General features: G+C 38.9%; 1 protein-coding gene across 2 annotated transcripts in view; it reads left to right on the forward strand.

Moving 5' to 3' along the window:
- Egfr (epidermal growth factor receptor) overlaps positions 1 to 25,037 on the forward strand; it is a 153,977-nt gene that overhangs the window by 38,705 nt on the left and 90,235 nt on the right. Inside the window, exon 1 of one of the 2 annotated variants that reach the window (XM_086914746.1) lies at positions 22,004 to 22,952. The exons of the other annotated variant lie outside the window; for it this stretch is intronic. The gene's annotated coding sequence lies outside the window, so the exon portion shown is untranslated. Of the gene's footprint in view, positions 1 to 22,003; positions 22,953 to 25,037 lie in introns of those variants that run through there. 2 annotated transcript variants of the gene reach the window in all.

A 25,037-nucleotide genomic window follows, 5' to 3' on the forward strand; every position in this document is an offset into this window, starting at 1 on the left:
GAACATCGATTCCTTGTCGCCCCCCAGCTCGTACACCATTACGACAACGAATGACTCGTGGCCATGTAAGGCCATCCGACGTCACTGTCTATGATGCATGCCTAATTGCCTCTAATGGCCAGTTTTCGAAACCTGTCGTCCGCCGTTAACCGTACTCGCGCGAAACCAGAAAATCGAACAACGAGACGAGACGGGGGAGGGAAAGCACGGTGAATTGGAGTTGTTAGTTATCCGCTTCTGCTGTCGGATATATCTTTTCTCTCTTTGCTAAGTCGCGTGCGCCACGGGGAGAGAAGAATAATCCTCCTCTCCGTCCACTCCTCTCTCCCTCTTTCGAGATCGTATCCTCCATCTTCCTCGCGCTTCCTCCTCCTCGAGAAGCGTCGTTCCTCGAGTTTCTTCTTTCCAGTTTCACCACCGTGCGCTCGTTAAGGAGAAGTCGCGACGACGATTCCTATCCGGACGGGGGACTATTTATGATCGTAACTGTGGCGGCCACAGCCCCCGACACTTCGTAAATCGGCAAAACTCGGACGTGTACCGATCCTCGTTAAGGAGAGATCAATCGGCCAGGTTGTCGCCCATCTTTCGCGAGATTTTCGTTTTTCTGATGAGCTCGTCCCGTTGGCTCCAGTCGCAATTTCGCGAGGTTGAGTTTTTTTTAAAATCTTTTTTGTAAAAGGTTTCGATATATATATATATGATAATTAAAATTGCTGTTTACAATATCTTTCGATCTGGTGAGAAGAAGGGGAAAGTCTTATTTTAAAAATTGATATTTCTTGATATCCATTATAAAGGATTTGTAAAGGATTGTTGCGAATTATTACGACAATGTTTTTCACAGCGAAAAGTGAATAGATATATATATATATATATATACAAACATTATCGTAAATTATAAATTTAATAAATTTCTTTTGTATGGCTGTGATATAGCTATCGCTATTCATCTTCGTAAAGGAGAAAAATTTTCCTATATTTCAAATTTCAATTTACAATTTCTGAGAAATGGGCATTCCTTTACCTATTACTTTTCACATAAAAATCAATGTTGCGCTCAGTCTCCCTAATGAAACCGCGTTCCAAATTTATTTATCGCCGATTGTTTCTCTAAATTTACATTCCTCGACAACGTTAACAATTTGTCGGACGTAAGCGTTAACAGAGGACGCCAGTCGGCTCGATTAACGATTCGTGAGCCGACAGGCCCAAAGTTTTACGACCCGGGGTGTAAAAGAGGCTCTCCTGTTCGTTACTCCCTCTTGAAAAGCCGACCGGGCAATGGAACTCGTTTACTTACCTCTTACCTGAACAAGAGGCCGGGATACAGAGGAGGGAAATGCTTTCGTAGAAACGTGGCAAGCCGCACAGAATGTTTGCACATTGTATGTACCTAGCTATCCTGTGCCGCGAAACTGGAATGTTCCTGCCTGACGAGTTTGCCCAACGAACGATCGATTCCAATCTTTTTCTCCTCCAGAAAAATTATTTCCTCGATTCCATTTCCTTTCTTCGATTCAATCCCTTTATGAATATTTTTATCTTCGAGCCCGAATTCGATGTCGAAAAGAAAGAGATCGAGATAAGTAAATTATTCTTCGCTTCTCCTTGAGGCTTGTTTCTAAATTGTATTTAATCATTAGTAATTTTTCATTTCATCGAAGAAATCCGAGTATTTTCTTATCATAGAAATTATATATATTTCTTCTAAAAAGAACCGGAAAAAAAAAAAAAAAAACTATAAAATCCATTACGGCCATTAATTATCCTAAAATACTTTGACGAACTCTTGAAAAGAGGTTTCAGATTCCAAATATCATGGGGAAAAAAAAAAGAAAAAAAAAAAGACACCTAATCATCGACTACTTGGAATCTCTTCATATCCCTTATCTATCCGCGAATCTTCGAAATTAATATTCGCTAATAATCCACCACGATCGGTATGCGAGATCCATCCAGAAGCCGTCCCTACCACTCATACTGTCTCCGCCAGAATATATACGAGTCAAGCGGAGACGACGAGTGGACGACGTCTTTTAAAGAGAGATATAAATATTTCACCGAGAAGCCGTACATCACCACTAATCTATGTTACACGTCCATTACGAATCGTCGTTGACCGTCCAAAAATGGACGAGTCTCGAGCCCGTGTAATTCAATCTGGAAGAGGGAAGGGGAGGGCTGAGGGGAGACTACGTATACGACGCAAATTAGGCTACCTGAAAACCAAGCGTGCAAGAAGTATCGCTCGCGATTAGCAAGTCGTCTTACCAAATTTAGCGAGCCGCCGAAAGCGCCGCGAGCATATCACCGCTCGGAATCGGCCATGTCACGACCCCTTCCTTTCCTTCCCGATGTTTCCATGCGTTTCCAGGAGAATCGGGGGGCCCGATTCTGTGATCTTTAAACTCCAAACTGCGGCATTACGGCCGAATTTGGACATTTAAGGCCCCCCCCCCCCACGCGGTCGGTACACCGCATTAATGTATTATTCCCGGCACGGCTGCCGGCCCCCGGCCCCTCCCCCCCTAACGAAGTGCAAGAATCACAAATGCCCCAGAAATTCACCATTCGCATAGGGGGGAAAAAACGCGAATCTATCGCGACTTGGGCGGATGTTTGTAGGAAAGAAGGAAATTTTAGGATTTTGGTTAGGTTTTGAAATACGGGGATCATGATAAAATTCTAATCAACAATCTTGGATATTTGGATAAATAATGAGATAGTAAGGGAACAGAGTATTGGGAAATCAATCTTAATTTTGACTTTCTGTAAATTATTAAATACGTAACGAACGCGTCGCAAATTCAGAATGCTAGGGATTCGCGGGAAATTATCGATGATTTGGCTAACCACTCGCTTATTATAAATATCCATGCGTTTATAAAACACTTGGAATTTATCGCGGCCTAAAATTATACTGTTAAGGACACGGATCGAAGGCCTTTAACTACGTCGGATCGGCATGCATGCATGCATCACACATCCGGAAGCGGTAACCGTGTGCAAATTGCAGGGTGGGAATCGGGGAATCTGGGAACCCGGGCCCAAAATCAATTTTGATCGATATACGAGCGACGTATTATCGGTGTGTCGGCAGAGGCTGAACGCTTCTCGAGCAATTAATCCCCAATTTCCCGGGGCACGCGCCACGCGGGGGCCTCGCATAACGGTCTCGAAACACGTTAATTACGAAGCGGTGGACAACGAAGCTGGATTATCGTTTTACGCGCTCCACCTATGCGCATATTGTTTCTCCCCACGTATACGCGGGCCGTGTTTATTGGCCCCACGAAACGTGACTTGATTCGATTTCTGTTTTCTTCGTCTCTCGAAGATCGGGCAGAAAACGAACGGCCCGGTCTCGCCGACTAATAGCCGTCCACTTTTCCCTGTCTACGGCCGATAGCGTTTCTATTAAATTGCACTTGCACAATTTCCGTGTTGTAGCCCGCTCCATGCAAATCGAGGCGGTGTTTATTGTGCCTGGGCAGAAAAAGGAAAATTTTTAAGGTGGGCAAACAATGGGGTTCGACTCGATTCGATTGTCGCTTTATGCAAATTAAATAAACGGGAAAAATCTTTTTAGTAGGAAAAATACGAAAGTCCAGTTTGTTTCGTTTTGTTTCATTTTGTATTTTAGAAATTGAACGATGAAAGAAATGATAGAACATTCGAACGGAAATATTTTCGTAGAAATATTTTTCTACAAATTCTCTGTTTTTACTTGTTACGAGTTGTAAATATTTTACACGTATTACACGCTGTGTGTAATATGCTTGTCTAAGTTTTATTATCTGTATATAAATTTGCAGAGAATAATTTAAAAATCATTAGTCTTGTACTTGAACTGATGTTTGTGGTTTAATATTTAATTAATTCGTTCGCTATTTGCACGAGTGGCAAACTAATTGGCATAAATACCATAATCTGATTTGTATCGTAATTTTAATTTAATATCGTGTTGATATGAAAAAGCAAATTTATTCGTTTGCTATCTTATCTTGGATAAATGAGAATAATTTTAAAAGATCATTTTGCTTTGATTTGTATTATATTCGTCGTCTTGAAATAAATATAAATTCAATTAAATCAATCGTTTTTATGAATAGCAAGTAAATTTTCAATCTAGACATTAAATCTAATGATATATTATTATAAATATTGTACACCATTTCACAATTTCTAAAAGATTTTTTAACTTAAACGTATTATTAAAAATATAAAATTGAACTTTCATTCATATATTTATATAATTCTATCGTATAATTTAATTTAATTTTAATTTTAGAAATTTTAAAGATTAATACACCGTCTCTCGAAAACGCGTATAAATATTTATTACCGTGGACATCTGCAAATTACAATCGAGCACATTCAATTATTATTATCCAAATGGAAGAAACAAGATACGGTATCATTTGCATTATAGGATGTATAAACGCTTTCGATTGTAAAGAACGAAGCACGATGGAGCGCGATCTCAGAAACGTTTTAATTTGTGATAGAAAGGGACAAGCGAGGGACGCGTGGGTTCATAAAGACGATAAAAGCAGGGCTATTTGATTGACGCTGCCACGATATGGATTTCCCAACTGTAATCGATTTCACCGGCAAATTAATGCCTTCTAACGGGACCAAAACTCTTTCGAAACTCTTCCCTGCATCAAACCTCCTTTGGCTTTTCATCGAGATTTTTATCGACTCTCCAGCTCATCGATTAATTACGCCCAGATACATACCACGATCGTGTTTACCGTCACCTCAAATTTAATTACTCTACACTTTTCATCTTGATGTGAATTTCATCCACGAAAATTTTACATACTATTGCTTATCTGCATTTTATATATTCGATTTTAATAAGATTTTACTGAATATACGCTTGCAGAAGATTCTGCTTTAGTTCTATAAAAAAGTTGTAGAAATTTAAAGTGAATTACAAAAAAGTGTATATAAATATTATGAAATACCAGATCGACCGAGCTAATATTTCTCTTCGAAATTTGTGTTTGTACATCGAAAGTAGTGAAGTGATAAATAACGATAAGAGAACAAAGTAAATTCCACGATATTGGTTATTGAATATTTTCTCCTATTCCTATGGTTACGTAAAGTTAAAAATGTTAAGTTTATCTAATCTTCTTCTTCTTCTTCTTCTTCTTGTTTCGGCGCCGTGTTATCAACGTGTGTCTTCAAATATTTTTTGGACTCTTTCACTTAGAAGACAAACCACATTGAATCAAATAAATTAAATTATTATTATGTATGCTTCGAAGATCGCTCCTGAAAGTCGTTCTTTGACAAAAATCGCATTGATCGGAGAGAAAGGAAAAAAATATTAGCGTGATCCGACATAAGACAGCTGCACCGGCTGTGCTAATATTTGGCAGACACCTCGAAAGATAACTGCAAGGTAATCTCACAAATTTTGAAATGTGTCTTCTCTCTAGTGAGATCTATCTATCTCGAAGTAACGAAGACACGAGATATTCACAAGGGCCCTACTTGAAGTTCTTCTATTATTTAAATAATATTAAATATATGAAATTTCTTTAAAAAAAAATTGAACTCAAAATCGTTTAAAGATTCGTTGATATTTTAAATTATAATTAATTATTAAGACATTATTGGATCACTCTTTATTCAAATATTCCAAATGATGGAATTTCTTCGCGGTTTCGACGCAATTTAAAGATCTGGAACAATATGTATCATCAACGTTTTACCGAAACGTTCACGATCTTCGAAGAATAATAAATCTCCATTAGAGGCCTCTGAAGAATCATCGAAAGTCCATTGACCTCGAACAGGGTCCGGTGTTCTCGGCAGACGTCTGGACTAACGAGCTAGATGCGAAATTCATTCCGATCCAGATATTATCTGGCTTTACTTCTGGAACGGCGGTTCGATTAGTCGACAAAATATCGAAAATTTATTGTTTCTCAAAAAGAGTCCTCGAATTTATTATATTTCGTATGGCTGGAATTTTTTACTCGTTTAAATTTATTTAATCGAACTACATACATACATACTTATTACCGTTATATATACACATGTATTATATACGCGTTAGTATGTTTAGATGAAAGAACATAGGAGTAATTGTTGAATACAAATTTTTGTTCTTTAATCAGTTTCACTATTATTTTTCTTCTTCTTTTGAATATAAAACACACAAGACATAAACATAGAATTTTCGTGAATTTATTATACAATCGATGTGTTCTTAAACAATACGAGGCAACATAATCTAGAACACAAGGAATTAACATTCTTCGGCGTATCGAATTAGAAATTCCACTTTCCCTAATAGGAATTATCCGATAAACGAGTAATTAGAAGTGACAAGAGTTGCGTTAATGTACCAGCACCGTAAAGCCTAATACGGCTGATCGATAATCTATTTTTAAATCCGGGTTTCATTGGCAATTAATTGAAAATCGTCACTTAACAATCGACGATTAAAATTTTATCGATGCGGATAAATCGAGCGATATTCTTCTTGATAATATTCAATCGTAACAAAAGTCTTATCGATCTCTCAAGAAACGGATTGGACATTCGTTCAGTAATACCTCCTCCCCTCCAAGGTATAGAGATTTAACCGGAAGCCAGTCTCTGGTCGTTACGGTATCATTTTGTCCACGGCAATAATAGTTTACGAGACACTCGCGAGGCGGATGATATTACGCCACCGTAACGCCACAGGCTCTCGATTTAATTTAAGGTGCACCGTAACGTTCCTCCGCCTTTTTACGTGGGCGTCGAACGCGTGCTGCCCGTTTCCTACGATCGAGGGGGTGTTACAGACGCGTTTTCTATAAACCTTGTGACACTTTCGAGTGGCTAACCAGGAAGGTTAGCCACTCGCGACATTCGAATTTTCTTCTTTTTTTTTTTTCTTTTTTCTTGTTTTCGAAACACGTCGAGCAAACGATTCAATCTGAAATTAATCGAGGAGGAGGTCGGATCGTGGTTCGATGTAGGTTCGAGTAAGTTCCAAATAGAATGACACTTAATTTCGAGGTGACAGGTCTGCGGGATGTCTGTCTTCTATCCTCTGTCAATTATCTCATGCGTGGTTAAACACCGGCGGAGAAAGCATATGTTAATTCGACCGATCGATGTCGGCGTGTCGTGGAATTAATTTATCCGATCCTTTGTGGAAAAAAATATCCCGAATATTTTGTTAATCATTTTTTTAAGGAGATGTCGCGAGCTACAGCCTCTGATGGATTAATGCGAAAACCTGTCGGGTGTTGTTAAATTGTTCGATCACGTTAAGCGTATGGGAGTTTGGTAATTTTAAATTAATCTTTGGATACGAACTATGTAGGATTCAGGTAAAAAGTTGATACAGCAAGTTTAGAATTGTAGAATGAAATACATAAATTCATAAAAAGAAATAAATATAGTAAGCTCGATGTAAAAACCACAGAATCAAAATCTAGGGGAAACTAGACGAAATGTCAGAAAAGAAAGAATTCTTTAATTCACTTTACCACCAATTATCTTCCAAATAAAAAGATCAAATCTGTTCATTATAAATCAAACTACAATTCTCGTTTTTCAAAACCAATAGTTAAAAATCGTCAATTTATAACCGCCAATCAACAGCTCGAATCGTCCATACATACCATACCACGTGACCAATCCTACTCGATTCGACTCGTTGAACCTACTATAGAATCCGTATAACTCCATTTATTGTGTGCCGAGGAGGAATAAGGCGCGATTTCAAGCGGGTGTTGTTAACGCTCGATTCCTCTTCATAAATACGGGATATAGAGGGCGTTTCTCTCTCTCTTTTTTTTTTTTTTGAACGAAACGACACGGCTCTCAGAGAGTCTATCCATCGAGAGGTCGCCACACACTGGCTGGTCACGTGTATCGTTCGCCGGGAAACAAGGCTCTCGCATATCTACGACAACGGTTCTCCGTGTTGTATCGGCTACTGGTCCATATTAATTGCTCTCATAATTCAGATCGAGCATACGTAATACGTATTACGAATACGTATAAACGACGATCCATAATATTCCTCCCTTCGCGCCCAGATTGCACGCCACAGACTTTCAATTAATAAATAATTCCGGAAGCGGTTCTTTCCGAGGCCTGCAATTAACAATTATCGAGCACCGCGATAAATTAATTCATAAGAGGAAGGTGTGATCAAAATCTGAAAGCAAGGAAAGATTTTTTAAAGATTTTTTAAGAGGAGGGATCGTGTGCCCTCCCCTATAACTCATTTTAATCTTTTAATTCGAAGAAAGAGTTATTAACGATGCAAAAAAAAATTTTGGAAAAATTATTCAATCATTATATCCTTATAGTAAAAGTATCTACATTTTTTTAACCGGTTATTAAGATTGAAATGAACGAGAAGAAAAATCCATCGTCTGTATTTTATCTTCGTGCATCTATACAAAATAATCCAAAAAGAATTACGAATTAAAATTGTACATATAGTTGCGATACAAAATAATACAACAAGTCGAAAAAGTATTTTAATCTCGTTAAAGCGTTATACACTGGCCCGATACCGCGATTCAGGCGGTTGAAATTCCGAAATTCTTCCAAGTTTCACGGACGCGATATCGCAATCTCTCTGTGGAAACGGATCGGCTGACGAGGGACACGGGGCCAATCGATAAGGTCTGTCGTCCTCCGTAACCACAAATCAATGCGGCCACGGAGGCCCCTTCGTCGTAAGGGCCATTAAAGCACGTTCTCCATAAAATATTTTATCCGGTTTGCGGATCGATTTGAAATCCGTAGAGCGCCTCTCTTCGCCTCTCTTCGTATCTCGGCCTGTGCCCAGGCCAACGGATCTCCTTCGGGGCAGCCTTTTTCGGCGCACCAAATTCATAAATAATGACTCAAGACCGGGCCCTCCCTCGTGTATCACGGCCTGAATTTGTAGTCTTTAAACCTTTTAAGGTTTTTGCGATCGGGGAGGCGCGCCTTCCTCCCCTCCTTATAATCGCCTCGTAGAGAGAAAGAGAGAGACTACTACTCCTTCCGATCTTCCCCTCCCCCATTGGTCGGCTAGAAGATCGAGACGCGATTCGGCCGATCAGTGACCTCCTCAAGTGAAGGCATTCCTTGACGCGAGTCAAGGGTGGCAGCCGCGAATAACACTTTTCGAAACGAGGCTCTTGGCCACCGTTCTTGATCCCTTGTTTCTTTCTGAAAACCGTTGAATTACCTTTTTCGTGGTAAACGCTTCGATCGAGATTTTTGTCCAGGTAAATTGTGGATCGATAATCGAGGGAACAACTTTCTAGGGAAAAACTCGCCAATTACTTTTTACTTCACGACGAAATTGTACTTTGTTCAGCCGTTGCTCGATTTTCTGTTAATCGAACGCGGTTTCTTTCCTCGTTATTCCCGATTTCTATTTCTGAGAAGGTAGTTGTATCGTTCGTGTGAAATTATGACAGCGTATATTTTGCATGAAAAGATTAAATAAACTCGCAATAATTCAAATAAGATTTGTTTAAGATTAGTTTTCGTTTCAGGACGAACGAAATGTATCCTGAAGGAAAGGCGAAGCCTGTATTTCTCCTTCCTCTAAAAAATCTTTTCATAAACCGTCATTTTTCTCGCACAATGCGTGCTCCGTTACAAAAAGCACGGCATGTATAATCAGATTCGATATGCATCCTATTAAACAGACAGTTGCGCTACGTTTTACGTAACGACCGACAAAATTTCTTCCTCCTCTCTCGAAAGGAACCAAAGCAACACGTACGCCGCGTCAAAACTCCTACCTCGACCCGTGACAGACTTTCTAACATCTCCCGTTGTCTCCCGCATCACCTTAAGTCTAAATAATTTCCTTCCCCCCCCCTCCTCCACTCCTCCGCATCCCCTCCTTTCCACGTTCCTGCGGCGGCGTATTGTGTATATGACTAGGTAAGAACAGGTAGACCTAGAGAGATAACGGTATCGGCGACTGACAAAGCTGACAGCTATTTCTTTCGTGCCTCTCTCGGCTCTTCCTCTCTCCATCCTTCTCCCGCAACGCTCTATATTCCATTTTAAATAAGAACCGCGTCGAAACGACGCATCTATACCCGTCACACGCGTAGCATAGAGAATGCGAGATTGAAAAAAAAGAAAAAAAAAAAAAAGAAATCTCGACTTGGAAATCTTCCATATTAAAAGACGCAATTTCGTCCAACCGTTTCTTTCGCTTAGAAATTAGACAATTCACAAATTAGTTACGGTTACGTCAGTAAGGTCCGCTCGAAATTCGCGCCGCCATTATCGCCAACATGGCCGCCGTGACACACGGAACTCGACCATGTGGAACTATCCTTTCGTCGATTCGTCGAATTAACGCGCTCCTCCTTTTTCCTTTTCTTCTCTTCCTTCGCTTCCAGGAAAGAATCCACCCGCTTGCTTGACACGGAATGCTAATGCATATATATATATTTCTATAATTCCTTTTTCCATTCCCATACCTTTCCTTTCTTTCTTTTTTTTTTTTTTTTTTTTTATTTATCGATCGAATCAAATTCGCGTTCGAAAATTCGAAACCGACTTGGCGATCGATCAATTAAACGCGGAGGATCGGAGACAAGTTTAAAAGCGACGAGCTTTCGTCGTGGTAACGTCACTCCTCCTCCGAAAGCTGTCGTTGGGTTCTTCAGGTCGTGCCGTTTGGTAATCCTATACGTCTTGAGAAACTGGTTTCCGCACGACGTGTTGCGGGTAGCGCGCAAAACAAATTAATAACAAGAACATCATAACCACGGGCCCAAGGCTGTCCGAGACGCTCGCGAGCCACAGCTGCTATACCGGGTGATCCATGGCCATTGTTGTTGCGGTCGAAAGAAAAGCTTACGAGCTGCTGCTGCTGCTGCTGTTGCCACCGCCGCCGCCGCCGCGCGCTGCGATCTCTTGGACGGATACACAAGCGCACGGTTAATCTCTCGCGTGGTCGTATTACCATTTGATAAGGTTAAGCCCCGCGATTGTGCTGGGAAAATTGCACGGCAAGAGGTTTCGATTTGCATACACGATATACCGGAGGTAACAGCATTTTCATAGCGTTTGAATGATATAATGGAAATTTGGATTGTTTGCACGGTAAGGAAAAATATTTTTCTTAGAAACTTGGAAACTAGTGTTTTGTAGGTTAGACGTAGTGTGAATTGATTGGACAAAAATAGAGTAGAATTATTGTATTGAAGAAAATGAGAGAAAGAAAAAATAAATAAAAGGTGGATAAAAATGATGAAGATCGTATAAAAGTCACGTCTTAGACATCGTAAAATAAATGAATTCGTAAGAAAAGATAATTAAACGAATGTTTACTTTAAAAAATTATTGGCCGCTTAATTAAATAAAATATAATTTTATTAACGTTATTATTGATAATTTGGAATCGAAAAAGTGATTAATATTCAAAACTGTGCAAGATTCTGCCTAATTTTGAAAAATAATTTTTCCTTCCTTACAATTACTATTTCGAGCTATGCTTCTCTTCTATGCATTCAATTCAAACACTGTAATAAATAATATATTAAGAATTAGAAACCCTGATAATTCGTTCACACTTGATATAATTAAAACCAAGTTTTACACCTTGAAATTTACGATCAATGCGGAAATTATCCCAGTTATTCACTATAATTGAACATGTAATTAAAAGTTACAAATTTATAACGCACAATACGGTCGATATAACTCAAAGGACAAGCGTATCTGTGTCTAATGAAACGAAGCAATTCGAGTTACTCACTCTTCAACTACCAATACGTCTCGACAAGCTCTCGCATAACACACCGCACACGAATACCGCCGACTGCCGTGTAATTTATGCACTTTCCTATAAATACTATTGGAAAACTGCTCGTTTCATGCACGTGAAGCCTTAAGGCGATATCACCGGGGAATGTTACTTATTATCGAGCCCAACCGACGATACCATTTAGAATGGTTTGACAATCGAGCATCGGTATAAAATATACAACCACGACCCAAAATCTTATTAAATTCTTACAGTTCCACCCCTCCCCTTTCTATTTCTTTCATTCGTTTAACTCGCACCTCAGAGTTGAGGGATTCGTAATAAGAGTTAGGCAAGAATTTTAATCAAGATCCGTGGCGTGTATTCATCATCGAATTCGGCCGACTCATCATCATTGGTCTCGAACGAATGTTTTATCATCCTCTCGGAGGATCGATTGCAACGATACAAAGGATACCGACAAAAGCGCTAATCACGAGAAGAAGCATTGCTCTGAAGAGAGTGAATTTTTCTTTTTGCGGGGGATGCAATCTGTCGATGCTCGAAGGTCAGCAGTGGCCGGTGATGGCAGGTCAATACGACCCGTACTTTTCAGGACAATGGCCGAGTCACGCGATATCGTATCTTTGGCTTTGCTTGCACGTCATCGAATTATTACCTCTTCTCCAAGTTGGTTTCAATTGGATCAATTCGAACGATTCGTATATCATTTGCCACTGTTACGTTTGACGAGTAATTGTCTCTCTCTCTCTCTCGAGTCATATCCCTTGGGAAATAAATTCGAGAAAAACGGAGTTTAAAAATATTTCTTGAAAAAGGGCGCGAGAGTGAATTTACGATGAAATCGTTTTTCGAGGAAAAGCATAAGGCGATTTCCATGTGATCGATTCTGATCTCGTATTTGTCAGAAGGGAGAAGGGAGAGGCCGCGTATAAATCGGATTTTTACGTAGATGATCCAGGGTCGTTCGGTTGAACTATGTTTATGCATGCAGCAGACGATGCTTAAATTTTCGTTTCGAGTCGACACCACGGAAGACGATATGTTTTAATGCATTCCTGATCGTTTCTCTTTTCTCTTTTTAAATATTTCTACAACACATTTATCACGTATCGCCGCTCTGTCACGCAACGAAATCGCGATATCCATCCACTTACGTAATTTCGATATTAAAAAAAAAAAAAAAAAAAAGACAGAGAAATCGATCGAAAGATCGCCCTTAATCGTCGACCCAAGTCGTAAACTCATCTCTCAGGGAGGGAGGCTAATTTCTGTCGCTCAACGAACGTCTGTTAATATTTTAAGCTCGACCTACCCCTCACGAGAAAAAGAGGCGAAAAGGAAGGACGTGCGTGCCACCTGGAACAAACAGTTCTCGGAGGATATTTGCATGCGACACGACGCCAGAATGCGGCACTGCTCGCTCCTCGACACCGATTCCCTTTCCGTTCCCTCCTTTTCATCCTTTTTTTCCCCCCGCGGCGTTTATTTATCCGCCGCAGCTGAAACCGGCCGAGGAATCCTTTTAAAGTGATTTTTCGACGACCACGGACGGATTCCAGCAAGGTCGAGGCGCGTGCTTATGAAAATACCGGCGACCAAGCGAACGGGGGTAATGGTCGGCCAACGACGATCATCCGCGACGAGCCGCTTCGTTAATTATTCTAATTAGAGGCGAGCCCGGCCTGGCCTTTCGACGACCCTCCTCGTCGTGGGTGCTCGATTCGAAGTGTATTCGCACGAGGTGAATTCGAATCGCGCGGCGGAGAAAGGTCGTAGATTTTTGACGAGATTAATTTTATTTGAAATTGAAATGGAATTGAAATGAATATTTTCGAACCATTGTTTTCAATACATGGTATTAATGAAATAAATAGAAAAGAATCGTTATTGGTTCAATCAGCGAAAAATAACTTGTACCACGAATAATCGAAAGTAAGAGAAATTGATATGCTTGAGATAAATTGTTGAAAAAAGAACGTACAGAGATGTACGAAGAATATTTTCCATAAATGTTAAATCTTGAACGACACAAACCTGTTACTCTTCCATTCCGAATAAGGTAACGTTTAAACGTTCAAATAATGTCAACCGGGTGAAGATGGATGCGATAATTCTGAAATTAAGTAAGCGCCTTCCTTATCGATCCTGCGCACCTTACATCACACAAACTCTTTGGACGCGGCACGAGGATATAATAGCAGGGTGTATGTACCGAGTTTCTCGGCGATAGATCGTTCGGATCCAGATCCTCCTCGATATCGCCATTTTCTTTTCGTTGGTGCCACGGATTCAGGCAGTACACCTGAAAGAAAAAGAAAACACGAAGGAAACGGTTGAAGGGTAGAGAAAAGAAAAGAGGAAGAGCAAGTGGAGAAGAAGAAGAAGAAGAAGAAGAAGAAGAAGAAGGGCCAAGAAGAAGGAGCATTATGGCGTACGCGGCGATTCAATCGCGATAACTTTAACGCACGTGGAATGTCGGAGTTGCCGAGTAGGCAATTATAACTCCGCGTCTCGATCTCGAGGCCTGATGCACTTTGGCTGGGGAGGCAGAGGTGGACGACGAGGAGGAGGAGGACAAAGAGAAGGAGGAAGGGTGGAAGAGCGATGGTTTTTACGAGAACGATAGTAGATAGGTAGTAAGTGTTCATCACGATTAATAGTTGTCCTCTCCACGTTTTCGATAACAAAGAAGTTTTCGACGAAAGTTTTTGTATTTCTACGGTGGCGTGGCATCGCCCTCGATAAGAGAAACTTTCGTCGAGAAACGTTTATGTTTACGCTCTCGATACGTTGGAAATGAATTTTTTCGAAATATTATATCTCGAGATAATCTCTTAATTACGATCAAATACCTTCTCGATGAAATGATTTCCTATGATCCTGTTACGACATCGTGTTTCAATAATTCCAGATTACGTGTTCGGTATCGAAGAATATTTTACTAAAGTTATAAACATTTCTTAATTAAAAAATGAAATGGATATCGTTGGAAATGTGGTATCGATGAAATTGTTGAGGAAATATTTCTCTATACGGACGATAAATTTCTTGAAAATTTTTCAACCACAGCAGATATCTTCGTATATCATAATATTTAACTGTTCCAGATAATATCCTCGCGTAATTATCCGCTGAAATTTTTTCCTCCGCTCGAATTTCTAAACTGTTCTTACACAGAGTGCAGCACGGTATTGAAATCCTTCCTTTCACTCGCGGCACCCGTTCGAAAAATCGGCAAAACAATCGACGCGCTCGTAAAAGCGTTTAAATAAACCTGGCAATATTTATCGCTCGACTCTAAAATCTTCGACCGATCAATAATCCTTCTAAATTATTCGAACTCGCAATTAATCCGTGCTCGCAATGTCCCCTGTTCATCGCGAACATCCATGTTTAAAGAATTTAAAGAGATCTTAGCCCAAGACACGAGACGTAAAGATAAACTTTTACTTTTATTTAGAATAATGATGGTTTTATATTTACAAATTACCTTATACGTGGTTGTTTGAAAAATTTAGAAACGTATCTTTTCGAAATTATTTAAAAAATGTATATATGATTTTTATACAATTAAAACGATCCTTTCTTTGTATGCTAAAAATAACGCAAAGAAATGGATAAATAAAATTATAAATCTTTCGATAAAATGATAGATTTTTGAAAGATTATTCGTTCGAAAGTAATTCAAACAAACTCCTTTTAACTCGCTTTTTCTAACTCAGTCACGTGATTAAAATTTGATTTATCGACTCGATCGATCATTTCCAGGTGTACACTCGCGTAGAACGAATAGGAAGGAATAGCATGTCCGTGCAAATTGGAAGAAGGCGCGCATTTAGGATCCATTAGCAAGAGAAGATAGCAAGGAGGTGAAAAAAGGCAGTGACCGAAATATATCCGGAATCTTTCGCTCACGGCCGCTACCAGGAGGTCCTATTACGATAGTTAATATCTTTAATGCTCGAGACTGTAGCAAGCAAAACAAGCGTTTCTAAACTCGCCTTAAACACTTAGAAATACGATCCTGCGTCCCAAGGATGAGCGTGACCGCGAATCGAGCGTTATCCTCCGCTCACGAACTTCTTCTCCAACTCATCCTTGGATTTTTTTGACCACGCATAATCCCTCGGACGTTAAGAAGGATTCTGAAGGAAAAAAAAAAAAAAAATTAGCCGTCGAGAGAACAAATTCGCAGAGCAAATTTAATTTTCTCGAGATTTAGCCACGAAGCGTTCATTCCCAAGGATTTTGGATTTTTAAGGATTCGTCGTCGAATTTTATCCCAAAGAGGAGGAGTCGTCGTTTCTCGAACGAAGCATTGACGATCAAAAAACGGGAGAAGATCGGGGGAAATATAGCTCGCGTACGGCTCTCTTGCGGGCAATAACTTAAAATTTGAATAAAATATTGCAGCCAAGAGAGGCTGTCGGACAGGCTGCACTTCGTACACTTAACAGCAAAGATTTATCACCACGTGCCGTCTTAAATTTTATGGCCAGTACACGGAATATCAACGTTCGAGCAATTATTTACCGGGCCGTGATATTATTTTTCTCGATAATATTAAATCATTAACGGTATGAATATATCGCGCATGCTTGCATACATTGACGCCGTGCAATCGAACGAAATTGATGAGTGAGAAAAAAAAAGAAGAAGAAGAAGAGGAAGAAGGGAAGGAATTTTCGTCAATCTTCTTCGTCGTAATTCAAGCGAAAATCCCGAGATAATAAATATTATCGTGCGTCGTGAAGCGTAGATGGCGAATAAGCCGAGGAATGCGATTTCAGTTTCCTCGATCGAGAGAGGTTCGGTGTAGGTGGCATCGTACAGAGAAAGTGCGATAAATTATTTCGCTAATCCGAGGGGTTGTTCCTGATGGGTGGGACGAAAATTAATGTAAGCAAAGTTTGTGGGCAGATAAATGAATGGTTAATGTAAATGTTAATGTCTCGTGTAAGACACCTGAGAGGAGAATAGGCCATTGATCGATTCATAACGATCTAGAGATCAATTGGATGTCTAAGACAGTTTGGATTTAACGGGATAGGATTTTAACGGAGCTGCAATTCAATGAAATTGCGATCGAACAGATATAATAATCTATGCTCAAGCGCATCTGAAAAACGAAAGAATATCTCGATATTCTTCTGCGTACGAAAGGATAACCTTTTACCTTTTATTTTCTCTTCTTCACATTCCTAAAGCTTCAACGTTACAACGCTTAGAAAAGAGAAGAGAAGAAACCTAATTGATTCCAAATATCTGGCCGACATTTTTAACGCTTATGTTAAACACAACCGTTCTATTATCACTCTGGTACTTTCGTGACCAAATTCGCCGAGACGAAAACGAGCTTGCTAACAAGCAATTAAATTAGGCCACGTGTATCCTCGCGATTATTCCTCGACTAAACTTCTGTCTCTTTTTGTTCCAGGTAAGTTCACGCGTCCAACCGGATCCGACCGGAGAGACTGACCTCAAGGAAGGACGGTAATGCACGGGGCTCGAGGGGCCCGCGAGATAAGGATCGGGTGTTCGTTAGCCCGGGCCCCAAAAATCCGGCGCTTAAAAACAAAACGTGGTGGATCCGTTTTTCGTGGAACGCGTATGTATAAAACGTTTGGAACGAGTCCACTCGGGGAAGGAGAGTGGCCCGTTTGCCTGTGTAATGGGGGGCTTAGATCGGGAGGGTAGATTAACAGGGGGATACACGTGTCAGGCTCAGATTGACGCGATTCCATTTTAACGAATTATCTTGACCCTGTCTGGGGAGGGGGAGGGGGAGGGGTGTCGTTTTTCTACTCCTTCGTGGGGTTTGTATACGTTTGATAGACGCTTCCTTCGACTTTGGGAGGGGGGATATATTTTTGAATGAAGATTGGGGGGGAGTGATAATTCGTTCGTTTCTCTGCTTCTTTTTCTTTTTTTTTTTTTTTAAGTTCGTCTCGTCGAGTCGGATTTATCGCTCGAGTTTTTTTTTTTTTTTTCGAAATTGTAGATTCTTAAAGAAAGGGTAGAAATTTTATATTTTATCAGGGACACAATAAAAATCTTTATTTTTATGGATATGGTTGTTGAAACTTGAGCTCTAAATTTCGTATTCTAAAAATGCACGGTTGCTATAAAAGAGGATAAAATATATAAATTTTGCCGTATTTGATTCGACTTAATTTTCCACGGTGAACTGTATACGTAAGAAAACGTTCCAACTTAGCGTTATCGCGGACAGTTAGAATTCACGATCGGGAGGCTTTAAAGGTTACAATGCTATCTAAATCAAAAGTAACGGCTGATTCAGCGAGCTTAGCCAGTTGCACGATTCGAGTTAGTTGAAAATCAACGTTTCCACGAAAGAGTTCGAGGCTTGTGTAAATCAATTTGCATGCCGGTTTATAGAGCGCGTTAAAATCAGCCCCGCATTTATGTAAATGGAAAACTGTCCACCGTCAGGCGCGACATGCGTCTGCACTTAATTCATTTTTCTCCCGGCAATTTTATACCACGCTGTTAAACGGCCCGATTCTTAAGTGAATACCGCTCAAAGCGAGAGATTGCCCGCGGCCAATCAGGGGCCCCCCTTGAAAAATGAGTTTGTATAATTTTAATAGCACGTATCCCTGGCCCTGGCCCGATGGTTACAAGCGCGAAGATTGATCGATACATTGGACGCGGATAGATAATATGTGGGAAGTTGGAACGATTCTTCTTCTTCGCTATTTTTAATTGTATAAAATTGCCCTCGGTCTTTAAAAGGTTTTTGAACTCTATCACCTTGGTGGAATTTTAGAAAGTATCACGTTATTAGGTGTCAAATCTTTTGTTACAATTTCCCTTCGATATCCTTTTTTCCAACAACATTCTAACATGTTGGCTTGTGAAAAGACAAGAATGTGGAGTGTAAAGGAATTTTTATTAAACGTTTTATTATTCTACGCAGGATATATATATATGGATAAAATTAACGATTTTTGGAAAAAATAAATGATAAGTTGATAAGTCAGAATTCGTAAGCGAAAATAATTTTATCCAAAGTTTCCTTTATATTTCAAAATTTAACGGCATACCTTTTAGACGAGGATAATTCATGCGGATTGTTCTTTGTTTTGTCATCAATTTACGCGTAGCTTCGTGTCATAATTCGAATTGGTGGCGCGATTTGTCGTGTTTTTCACCGACTCCTCTATAGATTTGCCGTGCAGATAGGGTCAGAACCGGAGCTGACAGAACGCATCTCGGCCGCACGTTTTACAAGTTGTTTTACAACCCGAGGATACAACGCCACACGCTGAGAACTTGAGGACCTCTCCCTCTCCTCGCGATAGCCGCCGCTCTCCTTTGTCCTGGACACGACTTTTCGACCAGGTTCCTTGCTTTAAAACGTCCCTCTGTCGACACCTTCACGACGTAGCTCGCGCCTGATGGACAGTTTTGCACGACGATTTCTGTTTCTCTTTTCTCTCGCGTACGTTTGTTTTGAGAAATTTGAGAAATTTGCGAAAAGTGGTGTCTGTCGATTCGCTGATGAAGCTTCTTTTGAATGGAAAATTAACGGGAAAAAAGTTTGTTGCGAAGAGAGAATTTAAGAGGAAAAAATAGTTTTATAGCTTTTATAAAGTATTTCTTTTACCGTGCTATGATTCAACCGTGTATTTAGATTTAATCTTTCTATTGTATTTTGTAATGGAATTTTTTCTCAATAGAAAAATTTTTTAAAAATATTTTTCAGAAATATATTCAATTCAAACAAAATTAATATTACTCATTTATATCTATAAGGATAAAGTATTTTATATTAATTCACTAATGAACTGATTTCTACTAATTCTAATCTAAATATATCGAATGTTGAATTTTCTAATTATGAATAGAAAAACAATAATTTCTTTAGTTTATTTCTATAATTTAACTTAGCTTCATTTTATGCATTTTCCTTTGCTATATAATTACGATATTATATAACAGTCTATCACATTCTTTTATCCTCAATTATCTTTTTGATTTCTCCTTATACGGTCGATTATTTTTCAAAATTAAGAATCATTTAAAAACAAACAAATATCACAACTACAATTATCAAGAAAATATAAATTTTTCTCTCTTTTATAGCAACAGGAATGCTTTAAGTGCTCGTTAAACTTCGGATATTAGAAATAATTAAGCGATCAAAAAGTTTTATATATATTGTCTGCCATGTTCAGAATTTATAATCGATCGAACGGCGCCAGTGGTTGATAATACTGGAAATACTGGATATTCCGGAATAAGAGCACTCTCACTTTGCATGTCGACACTCTTTCCGTAGTAGGCTAACGTTCCTCATCGATAAAAGTGCAAGACGGTTATCGGCCTAGAAGCATCGCGATCGTTCGACCAGCAAATTTTAAGAAACAAACTCGATCCTGTTATGGATATCGTTCTATCTCGAGGTAACCGTCGAACAAATGAATCGAGTCTTCCTTTTAACGTTCTCTTCTCTTCTCTTCTATCTTTCTTCTTCTCTTTTTACAACTTCTAAGATAAGAGCAATTCGCACAACTGGGGATATTAAAAAGATAATGCTTATATTTTATAAATTTTCAATAATCGTTTAAAAGAAATCGAGATCATCGTGTAGATTTCCATACATCATAATTCATACTATTTTTAATGTACAAAGATATTGGCATAGATTAGATTGGCCAATAGTATTAATTTGTATTAATTTATTCGATTATAACCATTATCACCGTTTAAAATTTAGCAATTTCAGTTTCGGGCGATGATAATATTACGCGATTAATATTAATCGATAATAGGGATAATCGATAAATAATGACAAACACAAGACGTCATTCTTATGAGTTTATAATTGCTTGATATTAACGCCGATTTTATTCAATCGTTTTATGGCTATTGATCATCAATTTGATCGAAATTTCACGAGAGGAATCTCGATATATATTTCATATAAGCTAACGATGTATTTAAATTTTCGATACAATCCGCGAAGTAAACACGCTTTCTGAAGAACACAATCAACATTCGAGTTTATCCCTCGTTCTAGGAACAGGTCACTCGAGGAATTACGACGTATGTATACACGTGTGTACACAGAGCAAGGCAAGGAAGAGACGCCTCAATTATCAAGCTCGTTTGTATCAGTGTTGTTTACAGCGTCTGGCCCCAAGCATTTATATCCACCAGCTTGTATAACCAGGACGCGATTTTATACATCGCACAGTACAAAAGCACGCGTCGAAGGAATAATTCTTCATTAATTGCGATCCCGGCACATTCCTCCTTTCGAGGAGGGGCCTCCATTCCCAGGCTAATATTTCATTACCAACCTGATAGTACGTAACGATATTTCTCTATCCAACAGACGATTTCGTCGAGCGAATATTCGCGTCGACCTGGCCCACATATTTCAATTCGGTATACGAACACCATAACGTATTATCAGAGGGAAGAGTAATAAGGAGACGAGCGCGAGCCATAAAAGTGGTGGTCGGGTTCGTGTTTCGCCGTCATAGAGAGAGGATTCTCGGGGCTATTGTCTCATATCTGTGAACCGTATCGGGGGTGAAAAAAGAAGTGCGTCTGCCGAACGTGTCCTAGGCTCCTTGGCCTGAAACTCCTTTGGCCCTGTCCTCGGAATTCTCTCCCCCCTTCACTCTCCCTTTCCTCTATCCTTTCCCTACGTTTGGATTCTTTTGTTTCCCGCCGCGGAACCCCCGGCCGAGATCCTATCTGACGTAAATAATTATCCTGGATGCAGGCTGCAGATTCCGCGTACATCGAAAGGACCCCTCTCGGGATTTTCATTTTAATCTCGTGGATTTAATCTCGATTCACCGCGCTTCGAAATATTCTGGATATTTGGAAAGGAAGAAGCTGCGTTTTGGAAACGATCGTGGATACTTGGTTAACGACGATTGGAAATATTGTGAGTATATCATATGTTTGGAGAGATCGTTGTGAATACTCGAGACGAGCGTTTGAAAATTTGATTCACTTGTGAAAGTTGAGTGTAAGTTGAAATTCTCGAAAGCCGAGTTGTCTGGAAAAGGTATGATAGAGGAAAGGGAGGAAACAGTGGTGGATCTTGGTGAGGGTGAAGCGGAGATAAGGCAAACACCTGTTATTTCCTTCTCCTTCGTTCCAAAGTGCCACTTTCTCTCGCTCTTCCAACGTTCAGACTTTTTGGCGATCCTCGTTTCAAGTTTTCCATTGTATTTCATCGCGAAAACTCGCCAAATTTTTCGAATTTACTTTTTACTTTGTTTTCATCTCGATAATAGTAGAAGGAAAGTGGCAATTTTCACACGTAATCTTTTAACGGTGCAATCTCGCCGGCGGAATCGAGTGATTGCGGGGTATTGTTGTGAACACGGTCTCCTTTTTTTAGCGTGAACGAACCCGATAAGGAACGGTTTTATGGCTCGCGCGTAATTGAACTGCGAGCAGCTTGATTTCGTTTTAAGGATACGGGTCGTGAGAAGCGATCTGTTTTGGAACGTACTATACTTGAAGCTTGATTTCAGGTCGACGAGAGAGAGGGAGAGACGAGATTGATCGTGACAGTGAGATATTTCACCTTACTTATTATTAAAATCGATTGCATCGATCTTGTTCAGGTGAATCGTGAATGTAAAAATTATATCGAAAAACTTCTTTTCAAAGTTTTATAAAAATTCAAAATTTGACTATACTTTTCGATATTGCTTTTCAATCAATTTTTCGAACGGTATAAAAATCATTTCACGCTTTCGTAAGCGTAGTCTTTGTCCCAATGAAAAATTTCAAATCAAAAATACAACAATTCTGGAAAAATTGGAATTATGAATCCCAGTAGATGTAACACCGTTCCCCGTTTGTCCTCGATCAGTCGAACAAATTACACGTTAAACGACGTGGCCTGTCTCGCACATTCGTGGCAGCATTCGAGTCTAATGTCACCCCGGGGGAGCAATTTTCAGGCATTTTACTCGCGACACGCGTTCCACGCCTCTGGCCCTATTGTCTATCCGTACATACGAGGCGCAATTTATCCTCGAGGACACTGTCACGATCAGAGAGAAAGGAGATCCAGCCTGCCTTCTTTTCTCTAACCGCCTGAGAAATTAAATTTCATCCAATCTAGGAGACAAATTGGGAGGAGGAAAGATTTTGAGGAAAACGAAGATGGATGAGACTACCGGTGAGTGAAGATCTTTTTTCCTTTTTTCTCTCTCTTTCTATTATTATTTCTATCTTATTCGTCTTGTTTGTTCGTGGCCGCATGGAAATTTATTTCGTCGAGAATTTTATTTCGTAAAGTTTTCACGAATGGTCGTCGATAAGAAGCAGGTATGTGCTGCGCAGTTTAATGTTTAGAGATTCTATCGATTATTGAGAATATCGACAGGTTAAACACAGGTGAATACGCGCGTGATAAAAAAAAAAACTGTAATTGATAAGGAAAGGAAAAAAATAACGTCGTAGTAAATAATAGAGTATTACGTGTACGCGCGATAGATAGAGGAAGATTTTAGATTGAATACCCAATTCCGGGTATATATTCTGGAAATATCGTTAAATTCACGCGAAGTTATGTATTTAGGAACGATTAAATGTTGCAACGTGTATTTCTTTACGAATCTTCAACATTATTCTGATTTGTTAAATTTACCATTGCTTCGATTTCATGTGGAAAATATGTTGATATATTCGTGTTACATTTTTTAAAATTCAATTTTAGAGCTGGAAATAAATGCAAAAATATCGATTATTTATTATACAGTTGTAAGCAATTTAAATTCGTCTTAAATGGAGCGAGAAATAGTTTCTTCTCGCTTCCTCAAACACAAATTTCCTCGATTGCTTATAATTTAATAAATAAAACTTAATCAATATTTTTGTGTTTTGGCCTCTACAACTTATCCTGTAAAGAATATATTATTTCCACGAATACATTAACCATCCTCTACATTATAATAATAAGAAAAAGAAAAGTCTTCGCATACCTTATAAAATGGCTATTCGTATTTTAAATTAATGTTATTACGCATCATTATGATAGATGATTTACTACGATGAATAGAAATATTCTTTACTATGCGTTCTATATTATTAATACTCGATACAAAATTTCAAAATTAAAGAACTTTTACTAATATCGCAATTTATGAGATCATTCGTATTTGGCAATATGGAAAGTTTCACTAATCCATTCGCTCGATGCTTCCTTGATTCGCAACACCAATTTCGCGTATTGTTCTTCTCGAACGAAGGATTTATCGGCCCCTTTGGATCGACCTCGTTTCACGCGACACTTCTGTCGATCGCGTATCCCAAACAGATCCGGAATCTTGGCAAACGGTAACTCGCTGTCTCTCACCTGATTTACGATCACGATTCATCGTTACACGAATCACTATCCATACTCGAATTTTAAATTGTTCCACTATTTTGCAGATGAAATATGCAGGATATTTCGGTAAAATATCAGAATGATGTATATAGAAATAAGAAAAAGTATATTATAAGTAGATGTAACAAATTAAAGAATATGAAATTTTTAAACAATTTGAGGAGAAATTTAATTAAATTTTCAGTCATTTTCAGTGTTGTATTTGTCCGTAATAATATAATTTAATGAAGCACTTATCAAAGCAAAATATATTTTCTTTATTTTCTTTATTTTATTATCTTTTATTTATTTTCATCTTTGCATTTTTGCCAGAAAGCTATGAAATATCCTGCGTATGTTTTTTCGTGATTGCTTTTACCTTCGTTGTACGTTCGAATCAATTCGATTCCATAGAGGATATCAGAGATAGTGATACGTCATCAATTTTGTAGTAGAATTGCTTTGTTGTCTAGATTGTTGGCTAGATTTGTTGCTACACCATTTTCTCTTTAAGTTTTTCTATTCTAGGCTCGCTTGTCACGAATCCAAAGTGGGATAATAATCCTTTCTACTCGATACTTAAAACGATAGAAATGTTGAATGTTTTATGGCGCGAACAGATATATATATTCTGTGATTGTTAGTTCTGTGCTTGTGAGTAGGCGTTATTACATCGAAAAAAACAACGTCATTCTATATTTATATTATACAGTAATAGAAACAGATTAAAAATCTGCAATAAATCGCTCCGAAGTTTTTATTCGTTCTGCATAAAATTTACAACTCGAATGATGTAGAATATTTTTTTACCACGCATTACACCCAATAACTCAAAATTTGTGAAAAATAATCTGTCGTTTTACTGCTTCAAAATCCTCAAACACAAAAATTAAA

The sequence above is a fragment of the Apis florea genome, unplaced genomic scaffold (assembly GCF_048593485.1).
Source record: "Apis florea isolate Af1SG1 unplaced genomic scaffold, ASM4859348v1 contig_3732_pilon, whole genome shotgun sequence".
NCBI classification, from domain to species: Eukaryota; Metazoa; Arthropoda; class Insecta; order Hymenoptera; family Apidae; genus Apis; species Apis florea.